The following is a 15580-nucleotide window of genomic DNA, read 5'->3' as shown; positions in this document are numbered from 1 at the left end:
GTGATAGTTCTCTTCTGTTTTTCTCATCAGTTTGGCCTGTGGTTTGCCATCAGGAGAGACTGATGATTTTTGCTGGTCCCAAGAGGGTGGGATGCATTGTGACCTCCAGGCTCACCTGGCCCAGTCAAGGCCAAAGACCAAGAAAGAGCCATCATCTCATCTGTAAGAATGTAAGGTTTGCTATGTATTTTGGGCAGCCCTTGTGACCTCCAGAAGAGGTGATTTCAGTGCTAGCAGAAAGACAGGAGGTGCTGGTGGGCAGTGGTCGGGGAAGCCCAGCCAGCGCTGTGTAAAGCTAGGAATCAGCCGCCAAAGCAGCAAAGGAATGTTCCTAAGCTTCCTCCTCTGCAGCACCAATGACAGCTGCACTTCTGTTGCTAGGGAAGTGATGCACCAGAATTCAAGTTTGCAGCGCCATGACACCCTCTGCCTGTCACCTAGAGGTACTGGGAAGCAGGCTGGCCCTCTGTGCCTTGAGACTGGGTGTGAGCTCAGTACGGGAGACCTGTCAGCTTAATCCCCTCAACATCTCCCTCCTGTGAGCCTTGTGCTCAGCCACACGCCCTGCCAGCTGGGTCCAAACCCTTAACTCGCCAGGGAACTGGTTGTAAGGAGCAGCAGGAAGTGGAACGGGAAAAGACACAACCGTGATCCAATCTGCAGGCCGCAATGAGCATCTCCCGGTGTCACTGTGACCCTCTAAAACAGATGCTTGCACTGAGGCAGAAGGGAAATCCTCACATGTGAATGCCTCCCAATTTCCAGCCACGTCCAGACAGTCTCTGCTTCCCCAGCTCCTGTGCTGGACAAAGGCTGAACCTCATGGGGGTGACGTTACCCACTTCCCCGGGTTAGGGACAGCCTCCCCAGGGACTTCTCTACCCCTCCCCTTTGGTTGGCTGTTCTGCAGTGTCGTGGTGGGAAGGGGTCTGCATAGGGGCAGAAACTTTGAGAAAGTTTCCTTTCTCAAAAGGCAGGGAGCCCCTAATCATTACCCTGTCCCTGGAGTTTGCCTCCAGGGAAATACTTGCAATCAATCTAGCTAGGGCTGCAAAATACACAAAAACATAACATTGAAATATTATGATCACCCGAGTATTCATAACCTGTGAAAATTGTACTCAGTTGCGAGGCAGCTCCCAAGTGTTGGAAAGTTGTTTTACACCAAATCAAAATCTGCCTACCTCTAACTTCTAATAGTAACAAGAGGTAAACTTTATTAAGCACTTACCACATTTCTGGTGCTTTGCGCAGAACCTCATGGCTGCCATCCTATCCTGGGGTGACTCTGGGAGCTCAGCTGTACCAGCACCCATTTACAGCTGAGGACGCTGAGGTTCAGAAGAGTTAAGGAGACTGCCAGCTCACGCAGCTGGCACAGAACTCAGTGCTGCTGCACCCAGTGCCTGGGCCAACGTGAACCTGTTGGCCCGTTCCATTCCCTCTCTCCTGAGGCAGCTCTTTGCTCCTGAAAGGTGGCTGGCTGTCTTATCCACTCTATCTACCAGTCTTTCCACCAGCCCAAGCATCCTTGGGCTTCTCACTGCTGCCACCTGCCCGGGCCTCTGTCGCCTCGCCATCCAGGTCACGTTTGTCTGGGTTCCTTTCCAAGGCAGACAGGCAGAAGTGAGCAGTGTCCCGGCGCTGGTTCCCACTGCTCCAATTCCAGATTCAACGTCCTTATCATGCAGCCTGAGGTTGCCCTGTGATTTTTGGCGTCCTTTCCACGTGAGCTCAGAGACCATCCCCACACCTGAGATGTTGTCACCTGCCGTGTTTTAGGGCACTCCTCCATTCAAAACAGGGGATGGGAAGACGACCTGGCACTTATGTCAGTTAAATTTCATCTTACAGCTTACTGACCGATGCAGTCTGTGGAGTAGGTTAACAGCGTCATTGTGACTTAGCACAAAGCATGCTAGACGTAAATGCGAGTTGCAGGCCACAGGGAGGACCCTGGTAACAATGCTGACCGGCCGCGTGGCCACCACTGTCCAGACCGGGCCCGCGGTTTTAGACAGGCCTTCTTGGGAACTGTCACTCAGCCACGCATGGATCCGCCTGGATCCTGCACCTACTCGCAGCCCCTCTTCACGCTCCTCCTCCCAGCCCGCTTCTGGCTCCTTTGATAAGCGCTGGCAGGGTGGGAATCCCTCCGAGGCTCTGTAGGACGAAACCTCCGTGGTGCCTGGAGTGGTAAGTGCAGGGAGCGAGCGGGGCCGTGAAAAATAACCAGATGGCCCCAGTGAGGAACGCGCGAGGGAGCATGGAAGAACTATTGGTGCCCATCTCAAGAAACTCACGGCACCTGCCCTAAGAAATCTGCCCAGAGCACGAGCAGGAGGTGCAAAGCCTGCTGCCTCCTCGGTAGAAGGGCAGGAATAAGAAGGCCTGGCCTGGCCGCCCCAGGGCTTCCAGGGCAGTGGGCGGTGGAAGCAATCGCTCTGCCTCCCCCACTTTTTCCCCTCTGTTTTGCTCAGGAGGCATTTCATCCCAGGGCTGGTTGTTGCTCTGATTGGAGCCAGCCCCTCTTTGCAAATGATATTACTCTAGCACACAGGATGGGGACACCTCACTTTGTGAGTACCCTTTTGAAAAGCAGGTATTATCAGGCAGTCAGCTAAGCAGTTGATTGGCTTCATTGCCAAAAGGTGCTTCTAACAAGCAATGAACGCACTGGGGGCTCTCAGAAAGTCCCTCTGACACCTTCCTGCCGGTCCGCAGATTAGCCTATCAGAGGGCCCGAGGGAAGGGGCAACGATTCGAGTTCCAGCCGAGAGGAAGAATTGTCTAGGGCGTAAGAATCCAAAAGGAAAGTCAAGTCCCTCTGATACCACACTGTGAGTCTCTGAAAAGAGTAAAAGACGAAAGCTGTATTTCCGTCTGATTATTAGGTTGGAACGTCAGGGTGACATGGATCATGAATCTGCAAGAAAACCGCAGTGGGCCCCGTCTCTGATCCCTCGGGAGGCATTCACATAAGTCAGTCTCTACGTTCTGTGCGTCCCAACTTGCAAGGGAGTGCCAGGCCCTCGCGCAGCTGCTGTGCTCCACCGGCAGGCTGCTGGCTCCCTCTGCTGTCCGCGTCTCGCCTTGCTCCCAGCGAGGACGGCCCTTTCTGTGCGGGAGAAATTCCGAAGGCGAGAGGCTTGGAGCGGGATAGCCCCTAGTTTGCTTTGGGCAGGACCCTAAGCCCTGCCAAGGTCTGAGCTCTCGGGTGGGGCTCCCCGAGTAACCATTCGTTGACCAGGTGACTCCTCCTGCCCCAGGGCTCAATTTCCTTCAAAGACTTTTCTGGATACCTGGGGTGGAGGTTGAAGAGGGGGTCTCTGCAGGCAAAAGGAGCACTGAGAACTGAGCAAATGACAATGGCTATGCGTAAACCTGGAAAGCCATTCAGAGGAAAGAGAAATTCTGTTGATGGTTTGTATTGTTTTCTTCCCAGAATCTTCGTTTTCCTCTCCTGAGGCTGATGGGAAATCTTCCCACCACCCATATAACCTCCCCCCACTGCACTCTACCCAGGGCGGCAGAGGGAGACTCTGTCCCAAGAAACACAAAAAAGGCAACTGAACACCCCGCCTCACAACCTCTACCCCTTAAAAATTTTTTTTAAAAAGAAAAATAAATAAAAATTAAGAAGAAATTATAAAAAAAAATAAATAGAAAATGCAGCATTGGAGCTCTGAAAAGAAAGAAGTTGAAAAGAGAAAAGAAGTAGAAAATCTTCAGAGAAATGGATGCATTATGTTTCTTAATAACTGGAAACACCAAAAGTGAGCAGACTTGCATGTCAAAAGTCCCTCATGCCATGATTAAAACTGTCAAAGGAAGGCTGGATAAACAGCCAAAAGTCAGGATATTTAACAAAGACAAGGAAATAGGTGTGAAGGCTTGAAATAATCATATTGTGTGTCCAATATTTAGCCCAGTATAATGATGCCTTTGGTAATACCAGCACAATATTTACAGAAAACAAATAGTTTTAAAGTTTACTAGAAATGATTTTGAAAGTTGATGCTAGAATGGCTGAAACATGTAATCTGGATAAAAATTAAAGAAATAATGCCTCTCTAGGATGGAGAATTCAAAATGAGGGTGTTAGTTTATGAGTAATAAAGTAAGGGAAAAACTCTACATATAATATATGCAAATCAATTAGATTTTACTAGGGATAAAAGTCATACTGAATGTCTAACATTTACTATGTATATCATTGAACGATCAGCAGAAAACAAGGAAGCTAAAATTAATCTTTTTAATTGGTTTTATAAATATTATATTAACAAAAAATATTTTAAAGTGAAGAACTATGACTCTCTTGCCTGGGGCCAGAGTGCTGAGGTGTCAGCCTAGCTCACAGTAACCTCAAACTCCTGGGCTAAATCCATCCTCCTGCCTTTGCCTCCCAGGAAGCTGGGACTACAGGCACACTGTGCCTGGCTAATTTCTTTTCTATTTTTTGTTGTTTGGCTAATTTCTTTCTATGTATAGTAGAGAAGGGGTCTCACTCTTGCTCAGGCTGTTGAGAACAAACTCCTCAAACTCCTGAACTCAAGTAGTCCTCCGGCCTCAGCCTCCCAGAATGCTAGGATTACAGGCGTCAGCCACCATACCCGGCCAGCCTTGGGTCCTTTTACTGGAGAATGATATTTAGAAACCAAGATCTAGCCCCAGCATATTTGACATTTAGTTAATACCAGCCTATGTCTAACAGTAAGTCTGGTCTGTGATGATTTCTTTTTTTTTTTTTTTTTTTTTTGAGACAGAGTCTCACTCTGTTGCCCAGGCTAGAGTGTCATGGTGTCAGCCTAGCTCGCACAGCAACCTCAAACTCCTGGGCTCAAGCAATCCTTCTGCCTCAGCCTCCCGAGTAACTGGGACTACAGGCATGTGCCACCATGCCCAGCTAGTATTTTCTATATATTTTTAGTAGAGACGGTGTCTTGCTCTTGCTCAGGCTGGTCTCAAACTCCTGACCTTGAGCGATCCACCCACCTCGGCCTCCCAGAGTGCTAGGATTACAGCCGTGAGCTACTGTGCCTGGCCTGTGATGACTTCTGAAATCAAAGTTACTCAACCTCCCAATTTTCCAGACTATGGTTTCACTTCCTTTCCTACGTAAGAAATCTTTGGTCAGTTTATGCTATTTTTACCAGCATTCTCAATTACTTTGCTCACTTAACTATCTGTGTCTGCTTTGCCACTCAGCCATGGGTAATCTCAGCTGTTTTATTTCCTTATTTAGCCATTAGCAATATAACATTTTAACATTTGACTTTATTGGGGTTTTTTTGTTTGTTCTGGGGTGTGTAAAAAAAAAATGAAAGAAAAATAAATAAAGTGAAGAACTGAAAACATAAATCTCAATCTTCAGCATTGACTTAAAGCAGAGGTTTTATGTAAAGGGCTAGATTGTCAGTTTTTTAGTCTTTGAAGACTGGACTGTGCCTTTCCAGTCTTTCTAGCTATTTCAGGCATAGAGGAGAGCTCCTGGGATTATACGGAGGTCAGCCTGTCCCAGACAGAAAACTTCAGGAAATGCTGAAAAGATCACAGGAGCCCCAGCCCAGGATGTTGGCAGGGTTCCTGTTTACAAATGTGCCATGCTAAGGGCTTCTGTCGACTTAGAGACCCCAATCTCAATTTCTCAACATCCTGTTTGCTGCCTGCCCCTGGAAGAACAAATTAGACATGCCTGCGGCACATGATATTTCACAATCTCTTATTGATGCTGCGCATTTACTTTGTGAATAATTTAGGACTTTCGTCATTTAACTGGATTCCCATATCTTCTAAGAGATCCAGGCTATTTGACTAACCGAGTCAAGACTTTACCTTGCAAATTCAGTATAGAAGAAATTTCTTGCTTCTTTTGGGTTTCTTTCTGTGATCCAATCCATCGCCTTCATATTTCTGCAGGAAGGAACATGAAAAGAAAAGGAAAAAAGCCCTCATAGCCTCATAGGGGTTTCTATGCCAGCACATCCTGCTGACATCCTAAAGAAACCAGACTGCAGAGTTACACGTAAAAATTTAAAAGTTGTGACTCCGTTTTACTGTATGTTCAAACACAGTTTTGTTATTTCCCTAATAACACACGCAACGTCTCCTCTGAAGTTATGGAATAGGGTATATGTGCCTCCATTTTTCTTTTTCTGGGCTGGGATCTGCTAGAGAACTTCAGAGAGCAAAGGCAGAAACCACCGGCTCTTGAAGTTTGCTGCTGGTCTCCTAGCAACCGGCTTCCAGTTGCGGGCACAACTGAGCCGTGTGGGGACTGGGAACACTGGAAAGGGGCACAGATTCACTTTCCCACTGGATAATTAAGTTGTTTTTAATTTCTGTAATAGCAACACACTGTTTAAGCAGTAGTGAAGGAAAGCAGGAAGTTTCTAGATCAAGCTTTTCTGAGTTACCGGATCTGCTCTTGTGACAAGAGAAGCAGGTGTGAGGTGACTGTTGGTTTCTGGCACGCAGGAGCCTGGTCAGGGCCCACAGGGCCAGGCAGGCTGCAGCTGAGGGAGGTGGACGGGTGAGGCCCTGGGGAGCAGAGTTGGGACTAGAGGAAGGCAGCGGGGTGACTATATAAGGAGGCATCCATAATCTAGGTGTCTCAGCCACCAGGCCCAGGCTCTTGGAGAACAGCTACCAGATCTGATTTACCTTTATTGCCTCATATCTCCTAACGCAGTATAAACGACGATGCTTTACAAATCAATACGGGGGTGCAAGAGTCTAAAACTCTGCAAAGGCAAACACCTCGCTAAGAATAATGATAATAATCAGCCACTGTGTCCTTGTTTGCTTCTCTGTAATTGCTACTCTGGAGTCACACAGCTGGTAGTCATAAAGATTCTTAACTTTTTCTGCAGATAACATCACCTTCCCCCCCCCCCAAACCTAAAGGTAGTTTCTGAGATATCTTCCCAGTCCCACATTCCAGTGGATTGGCTGACCCACCCAGACAGGCAGCCCACACCAAGAAATTGACTCAACTTGAATTGTGACCCCAACCCAGGAACTGACTCCACACAAGAAGATGATTTCTACACCACTATAATTTAGTCCTGAACCTAACCAATTAGCAAACTCAATTGCCTAATCCTTTGCCTACCAAACTATCTTTAAAAACCTTGTCTCCCAAATTCTCAGGGAGGTGGATTTGAGGAATTCCTCCTGTCTCCCTGCTTAGTGATTTGTAGAATTAAACCCTTTCTCCATTGCAACCCCAGCTGTCTCAGTATATTGGCTCTTCTCTGTGTAGCGGGCAGTACTACCCGGTTGGGCGACAACAGCACCTGGCATATCGTAGGTATTTATTTAATATTTGTTTAAGGAAGGGATTCTGGAATTTTGCTGAATATCACTATGCGAGAATCACTGATGTTTACAAATAAGTCTGTGCTCTGCAGCTGTTTTCAATGTCAGGTTCACCTTTATTAATTTAGAGTAACTAGGAGTGGGCTGTTTAAAAAGTTTCATTCTTATGAAACAAATGTTTTTCCTCTGTGTCAATATTTAAAAAAAATTATTTTAATCCAGGATACAGCAAAAAAATTTTTTTTACCTTTCTGAATGAAAATTTTCATCCATATATAAGTATATAATTTTATTTTGTCTATATCCCTGCTCTTTGAAATGGAATGTCTTGAGCATAGTGTGATCTTTTAAAGGAGCATGAGTCAGGATAGGAATTCTGTTTCTGCAGAACAGAAAACCCCCAAATGCCTATTGAGATGTAAGTTTCTTTGCACCCGTGTTAAGTTACTGCTGTGATCCTCAAGTTCAGGGTGTTCTAGCTTCTCCTTCCCTTTTATTTGATATTCATCACATCTGGCAGGGGTTTACCTCCAACATCCAGTTAGCTGCTTCTAGTTTTGTGTTGGCTAGGAAACCAGGTAGCTGGGGTTGTCACGACTGTGTGTTAAAAAGAAGAGTGAAAAGATTCCAAGTGAGGAGCTGAGAATGGCTGAGCTTTAGAGTACAGATATCACAACAGCCACACTCACTGCCTTCTCTGCTGGGTGATTTCTGCATCTGTCACCCCTCAACCCGCTCGGATCCCTCACAGGTGCTGGGGGAGGTGCACGGGAGAAAGAGAAAACCCTGGCTCTGGAGGAGGTCTGAGTTTGTAAAGAGGTAAAAAGCATGGTAGGGGGAAGGGGGAAAAGACAGCTGTTGAAGTTACTTATAGGAGAAAAATCAGATTTGTTGTGCTTATTTACTGATGAGCTCACACCATGCAGTAACTCTGAAATAATTTCCTTTAAACATCTTAAATATATGCACAGGTTAGCACCAAGAGCTGAGCAGTCAGCCTTCTTAGACAGAGGCTTGCATGTGTAAGCCTGGCTTAAAAATTTTTAAAGTCCTTTGGGGAATTTAACACAGAAGGAATCTGGTTTATTTTTTTTTTAAAAAAAAACAACACATTTTTTAATGGCACTTGTTACTAATTAATAGGGAAACACATTTTCAGCTTTGGAATCACTTACATAATTTTGGTGAACATTGAAGATATACAGATGTTGACTCCACTCCCAAACTAGATTCTAGGTGTTTTGGGAAAGATCTGTATAGGCAGTTCCTATCAGCAGTTATACACAAAGCAGGAAGAGTAAGGGAATATGTATTAGATTTTATCCCTTGTATTTACATTTTAAAAGTTTTTGTTTTATATGAAATTATAGCTTTTTAAAAATTTTTCTTCACAATTTATTAACAAGTGTAGCCTAGTGTGTTTTTATATAATTGACAAAAATTGCTCTATTTGTCCTATGAAGAATCACTTGTGAGTGATCCTTTTTATATGTACATTTATGTACATATATGTACATATATGTACAAAATTTTTATATGTACAATTATGTACATATAAAAAGAGTTGGCCTTATTAGTCTAGAGTTGGGGATAACAAAATTCTAGAATGTTTTGAGGGGCTAGAGAAAGCTACCTTATCTCAGTGTGCAGAGTTCATTTCTGAAGAGGAACTGATATAACAGTCCCGGTGACTGCCTGCCTTTCTAAATAGCTTTATTGAGATATAATCCACATACCATGTAATTCATCCCTTTAAAGTATGAGATTCAATGAATTTTAGTGTGCTTATAGATATGTGTAACCATCACCAGAGTAAACTTTAGAATACTGTTATCACCTCAAAAAAATACTCCAAATCCTTTACCTACTACTATCTACCCCTGGCCTCCACCCCTGGGCAACCGGTAATCTACTTTCTGTCTCTATAAATTTGCCTATTCTGGACGTTTCATATGAATGGAATCGTATAATATGTGGTCATTGGCAACTTGAATGGGTGATCCTGGTTGAGGGTCCTCCATGAAGTTGCAGTCAAGCTGTTGGTGGGACTACAGTTGCCTGAGGACTAGACTGGGAGGAGGCTTCACTTCCGAGATGGTTCCCTCACATGACCACTGGCAGAGGCCTCAGCTCCTCACCATGTGGCCCTCTCCGTAACGCTGCTTGAGTGTCCTCACAATATGGCATTTTGCTCTAACCAGAGCAAGTGACACAGGACAGAGTAAGAGGAAACTGTAATATATTTTATGACCTAGTTCAGAAGTCCACACCATCACTTTCACCATATTCTATTTAGTAGAGGTGAATCACTAAATCCACACTCACCAGGAGAGGAAGAGGCCTACCTCTTGAAGGGAAGAGAATTGAAGAATATGTGGACATATTTTAAAACTATCCCAACAATATTGCTGGATTAAAGATCAAGAAAAGGTGCTATTTCTTTATAACAGCAATAATTAACTAGAAAATATAAAGACAATAACAGCACATTATTCACCATAGCATCAAAAATAAAATGGATCAAAGAACTAACTTAACCAAGAATATCCAGTCCCCTATAAGGGAAATAAAAAACGATCTGATAAGTGGAGAGAGACTCCGTGTTCTAGGATACGACAACATATTATGAACATGTCATTCCCTCCCTACTCCAATCATTTAAACATTTAATATTCTCACAATGAAGATCTGATTTTTAGCTGTTTGAGAATTTTATTAAGCTTTTTGTTAAAATTTATAAGGAAAAAAAGTCGAAGTCTATTAATAGCTAAGACAATTTTAATAAGCATACACAGGGGCATTTGCCCTATCAAATATAAAGCATATCACAGAGTTAAAACAAAAACAGTATGGTATTGGCACAAGACCAGGCAAATGGACTAAAGGGACAGAATAGAAAGCTCAGAAAGAAATACCCAAAAGTATATGAGAACTTATCATAAGATAACTTATGCCACAAATTAATGAGGACTGGTTGGCTTGTCTCAAAAATGGTGCTGGGAAAAGTGACCACTAAATGGTGAAAGATACAACTGGAGGCCTCCCTAGCACCACAGATAAAGATAGACTCAAGACGGATAAAAGAACTAAATATAAAATATGAAATAACTAAATATAAAAGGTTAATATTAAAGTACTAAAAAATAAAAGAACTAAGTATAAAAGTTTAAACCATGGAGTTAGTAGGAAAAAGCACAGACAATAATGTTTTGAACTCAGCATAAACTTTAAGATAAAAATTATATTTGTTTATATCAAAATTAAATATTGTTTTAAACAAGATAAATGTTGTCTTTTTTTTTTTTTTTTTGAGACAGAGTCTCGCTTTGTTGCCCAGGCTAGAGTGAGTGCCGTGGCGTCAGCCTAGCTCACAGCAACTTCAAACTCCTGGGCTCGAGTGATCCTTCTGCCTCAGCCTCCCGGGTAGCTGGGACTACAGGCATGTGCCACCATGCCCGGCTAATTTTTTATATATATATCAGTTGGCCAATTAATTTCTTTCTATTTATAGTAGAGACGGGGTCTCGCTCTTGCTCAGGCTGGTTTTGAACTCCTGACCTTGAGCGATCCGCCCGCCTCGGCCTCCCAAGAGCTAGGATTACAGGCGTGAGCCACAGCGCCCGGCCAAATGTTGTCTTTTGATAGAATAAGAGAAAGTATTTGCCGCGTTTAAAACTGAAAAGGGATTGCTATCTAGAACAATGGTTCTCAAACTTGAATAGGCATAGGAATTCCTTGGGCATCTTGTTACACCACTAATTCTAGTTCAGTAGATCTGGAGCGGAGCCATGGATTCTGCATTTCTAACAAGCTTCCAGCTGAATATCAAGGATCCAGAATATATAACAAACTCCCCAAATCATTGAGAAAATGACAGAAACCCCACTAAAAAAAATAGGCAAAGGTCATGAGCACATGAGTTATAGACAAGAAACTCAAAAGGCTATCAAACATATAAGAGGATGCTCAAATTCATTGATTATCAAATACATGAAAATTGAAACAAGATATTATGTCACATATATCATCAGAGTGTCAAAAATTCAAAAGCTTGATAATGACAGTTATTGGTATGGATTTTGGAAATATGAAAACCTTCGTGAACTGCCAGTAGGAGGGTACACTGACATAGTCATTTCGCAGAACAGTTTAGCGCTGCTTGGCAAAGTTAAATATATTCACACCATATGTACTGCCATTCTAGTCCTGGTTATATTTTCCAAAAAATTTCTCACATGAGTTCATAAGGAGACATACATATTTGTGAGGATGTTTACTAGAGTATAATTTATGGTGCAAGGAGTTGGAGACTCTCTGGAGGTCCATTCCTGAGAAACTGTGTAGATTTCTACCTTAGAACATGCACTATTTATGGACCAGAAGACTTAATATTTTTAAGATAACAATACTCAGCTAATTAATCTACGGATTCAACACAACGCTTGTTGCCTTTTCTGCAGAATTTGTCAAGCTGATCCTACAATTCATATGGTAATGTCAAGGACCAAGAATAACCACTTGTGTGGGGCAGGGGACTTTTGGCATGGTGGAGTGAGAAGCCTGGTAAAGCCAACAGCTAATATCTTACTGGTAAAACTCTAAACGCTTTTTCCTTAAGATGACTAGCAAAACAAAGCTATCCTATATTTTCACTTCTTTTTTTTTTTTTTTTTTTTGAGACAGAGTCTCACTTTGTTGCCCAGCTAGAGTGAGTGCCATGGCATCAGCCTAGCTCACAGCAACCTCAAACTCCTGGGCTCAATCAATCCTGCTGCCTCAGCCTCCCGAGTAGCTGGGACTACAGGCATGCGCCACCATGCCCGGCTAATTTTTTCTATATATATTAGTTGGCCAATTAATTTCTTTCTATTTATAGTAGAGACGGGGGTCTCGCTCTTGCTCAGGCTGGTTTCGAACTCCTGACCTCGAGCAATCCGCCCGCCTCGGCCTCCCAGAGTGCTAGGATTACAGGCATGAGCCACCACGCCCGGCCTATTTTCACTTCTATTCAACATTGTACCAGAGGTTCTACCCAGGGCAATTAGGCAAGAAAAAGAAATAAAAGGCATCCAAATTTGAAAGTGGGAAATAAAACTATCTCTATTTGTACATGCCATAATTTGTATATAGAAAACCTTAAACAATCCACTTAAAAACTGTTAGAATTAAACAAGTTCCATAAGGTTGTGGGATACAAGGTCAATATACAAAAATCAATTATATTTTTATATACTTGCACTGAACATTCAAAAAATAGAATTAAGAATATAATGTCATTTTCAATAGCATCAAAAAGAATGAAATACTTATGCATAAATTTCACAAAAGGAATATAAAATGTATACACTAAAACTACAAAATATCCTGGAAAGAAATTAAAAGAAGACTTAAATAAATGGAAAGACACTTCATGTTCATGGATCAGAAGATTTAATATTGCTAAAATAGCAATATTCCCCAAGTTGATCTATAGATCCAGTGCAATCCCTATTAAAATCCCAGCTAGTTCCTTTGTAGAAATTGACAAGCTGATCCTAAAATTTGTGTGGAAATTCAAGGAGCCAAAATAGCTGAACAATCTTGAAAAAGAATAATAATGAAGTTGGACAGTTCCTGGTTTTAAAACTTCCTACAAAGCTATAGTAATCAAGGTGGTGATATACTAATAAAGATAGACATCCATGGCAACAAAATAGAGTTGATAAACTGTCACATTTACTGTCAATTGTTTTTTGACAACGGCACCAAGAAAATTCAATGAGTAAACAACAGTTTTCAATAAAGATTGGACAACTGGATATTCACACGCAAAATAATAAATGAGGAACCCTACCTCATACCATTACAAAAATTAACTCCAAATGAAGCAAATACCTGAATGAAAGAGCTAAAACTATAAAATTCATAGAAGAAAACATAGCATAAATCTTTGTGACCTTGGATAAGGTAACCAGTTTTTAGATGTGACATCCAAAGCACAGCTAACACAAGAAAAAAAATACTGGACATCATCAAAATTAAACACTTTTGTGCATCAAATGATACCATCAAGAAAATAAATAGACAACCTGCAGAATGGGAGAAAGTTTTTAGAAATCATATCTGATAAGAGACTTGTATCCAGAATACAGGAAGAACTCTTACAAGTCAATAATAACCCAATTTAAAAATGGGCAAACGATCTAAATAGACACTCTTCGAAGAAGATATATAAATGGGCAATCAGCACAGGAAAACATGCTCTACATAATTAATGGCTAATACAAATCAAGGAAATGTAAATCAAAACCACAATAAGGTAGCCAGACAATAAGGAGAATCAGTAAGGACATGGAAAAACTAACACTGATACGTTGTTAATGGGAATGTAAAGTGGTATAGCCATTTTGGAAAAAAAATTGGGAAATTTCTTAAAAAGTTAAACATAAACTTACCATATTGCCTGTCAATTCCAGTCCTAGATATTTACTCAAAAATGAAAATTATGTCCATATAAAAATTTGTAAAGCATATTTGTAGAGACAAGAAGCAGATAGGTGTTTGCCTGGGGCTGGAGGTGAAAGCAGGTATTGACAAGTGGAACCAGTGAACTTTTTGTGGTGTTGAAAATGTGTTAAAAATAGACATCTGTAATGGTTTCATAGATATGTAAATTTACCTAAAATCATTGACCTGTATACTAATAATGGATGAATTTTATTATTTATAAGTTATACCTCAATAAAACTATAAAAAGAAAAAAAACTGCAAGAAAAAAGGGTGTGGTAGTCTGGATGAATCAAGATTGGCAATAAGGTTGATAATCACTGAAGCTCAGTGATTGGTAATGGTGATTCATTATATTAATACTATTCCTGGCCGGGCACAGTAGCTCACACCTATAATCCCAGCACTTTGGGAGGCTGAGGCAGGAGGATCAGCTGGGCAACACAGTGAGACCCTATCTCTACAAAAAATAAAATAAAAAAATTATCTGGGCACGGTAGCACATACCTGTAGTTCCCAGCTACTTGGGACGCTGAGGTGGGAGGATCGCTTAAGGCCAGGAGTTTGAGGCTACAGTGAACTATGATCATGCCACTGTACCCCAGCCTGGGAGACAGTGAGGAATGAGACTCCATCTCTAAAAAACAAAATAAAATATTATATTAATACTTCTACTTTTATATACATTTGATAATTTTGATAATACTAAGTTAAAAAATAAACCAGTAGCAGTCTAGGAAAATTTTGTAGCCAAAAAGTCATGTGATGGAAAATCTATTTAAGGGTAAGAATATTCAGAAAGGAATTGCACAGTGAGACTAACTGCATATGTCTCTATTTGTAAATTCCAACTAAGCATTTGAGTTGTCTTTAGTCAACCATCCTTAAAAAAAGATAAGTTTACAAAATCTGTACCACAATGGTCCCAAGTCTGTGTCCCCAAACACATTATGTTACCATTGTGCAGCATCTTCCTCTGTGGAGAAACAAACAAGATAGTCCACTGGATGACCCCCGACACTCTCTGTAGGTTGCTTGGCAACAAGCCATCTGGGCTCAGTGGCCTTTCCTCCCTCCGTGCAGAGGACTGCATGCAGGCTCTACTTCCCATGAGGTCTCCAGGTGCTATCAGTGCTGGCCTGCCATCCCCCTGGACAGCCAGAGCTTATGTTCAGGAGTTGTCTGGGGGCATCTGGTTTCCCAGGCTCAGGCACTGCCTCTTTCCTCTCCTTGTTCCCAGAAAACCTGTTGTAGCCAGAGTGATCTTCATAATGGACAACTAGGCCCTGGTTTACTCAGGGAAAAGTACAAGGCTCAGATAGGCATTGTGATGTTGGGAAATGACAACAATAACAGCAATAATAGCTAACCCCAAATGAGTACTCTCCAGGGGTGATGCCCAGTGCTAAGGTCTTCACCCACGTTAACTCATTTCATCCTCACACTCAATCCATGAGGTGATGGAGGCACAGAGAAGGTAAATAATCCAGGGCAATGCAGCTGGTGAGCAGAGGGACTTAGGTGTTTAGAAGGAGCCTCTGGTCACAGGGATGGACAGACATAGGAATCACACACAGTCACACAGACTCCAGATTACCTACTTGTGTCTGCTTCCCTACCTCCCTCTGCTGGTTACCAGGAAGGCTGGGCAGTGAGCAGTGTGACATGGTGTTGATGAAAGTAAACTATGGAGTCAGAAGGCTTGAGTTCAAATGCTGGCTCTGCTACTTCCATGCTGGCCCACAGCAAGTTACTTAGCCTCTCTAAGCCC

General features: G+C 42.4%; 1 long non-coding RNA gene across 2 annotated transcripts in view; it reads right to left on the bottom strand.

The window, feature by feature from the left end:
- LOC142871450 (uncharacterized) overlaps positions 1-14441 on the bottom strand; it is an 84586-nt gene extending 70145 nt beyond the window's left edge. The window contains exons 1-2 of one of the 2 annotated variants that reach the window (XR_012919705.1): positions 14317-14441; positions 5839-5916 (exon numbers count right to left, since the gene is read on the bottom strand). This is a non-coding gene — a long non-coding RNA (uncharacterized LOC142871450). Of the gene's footprint in view, positions 1-1231; positions 2789-5838; positions 5917-14316 lie in introns of those variants that run through there. The other variant, XR_012919706.1, reaches the window with a different exon arrangement.
- Positions 14442-15580: the final 1139 nt, after the last annotated feature.

Source organism: Microcebus murinus, chromosome 6 (genome assembly GCF_040939455.1).
Source record: "Microcebus murinus isolate Inina chromosome 6, M.murinus_Inina_mat1.0, whole genome shotgun sequence".
NCBI classification, from domain to species: Eukaryota; Metazoa; Chordata; class Mammalia; order Primates; family Cheirogaleidae; genus Microcebus; species Microcebus murinus.
This window is presented reverse-complemented; position numbering and strand designations above follow the sequence as displayed.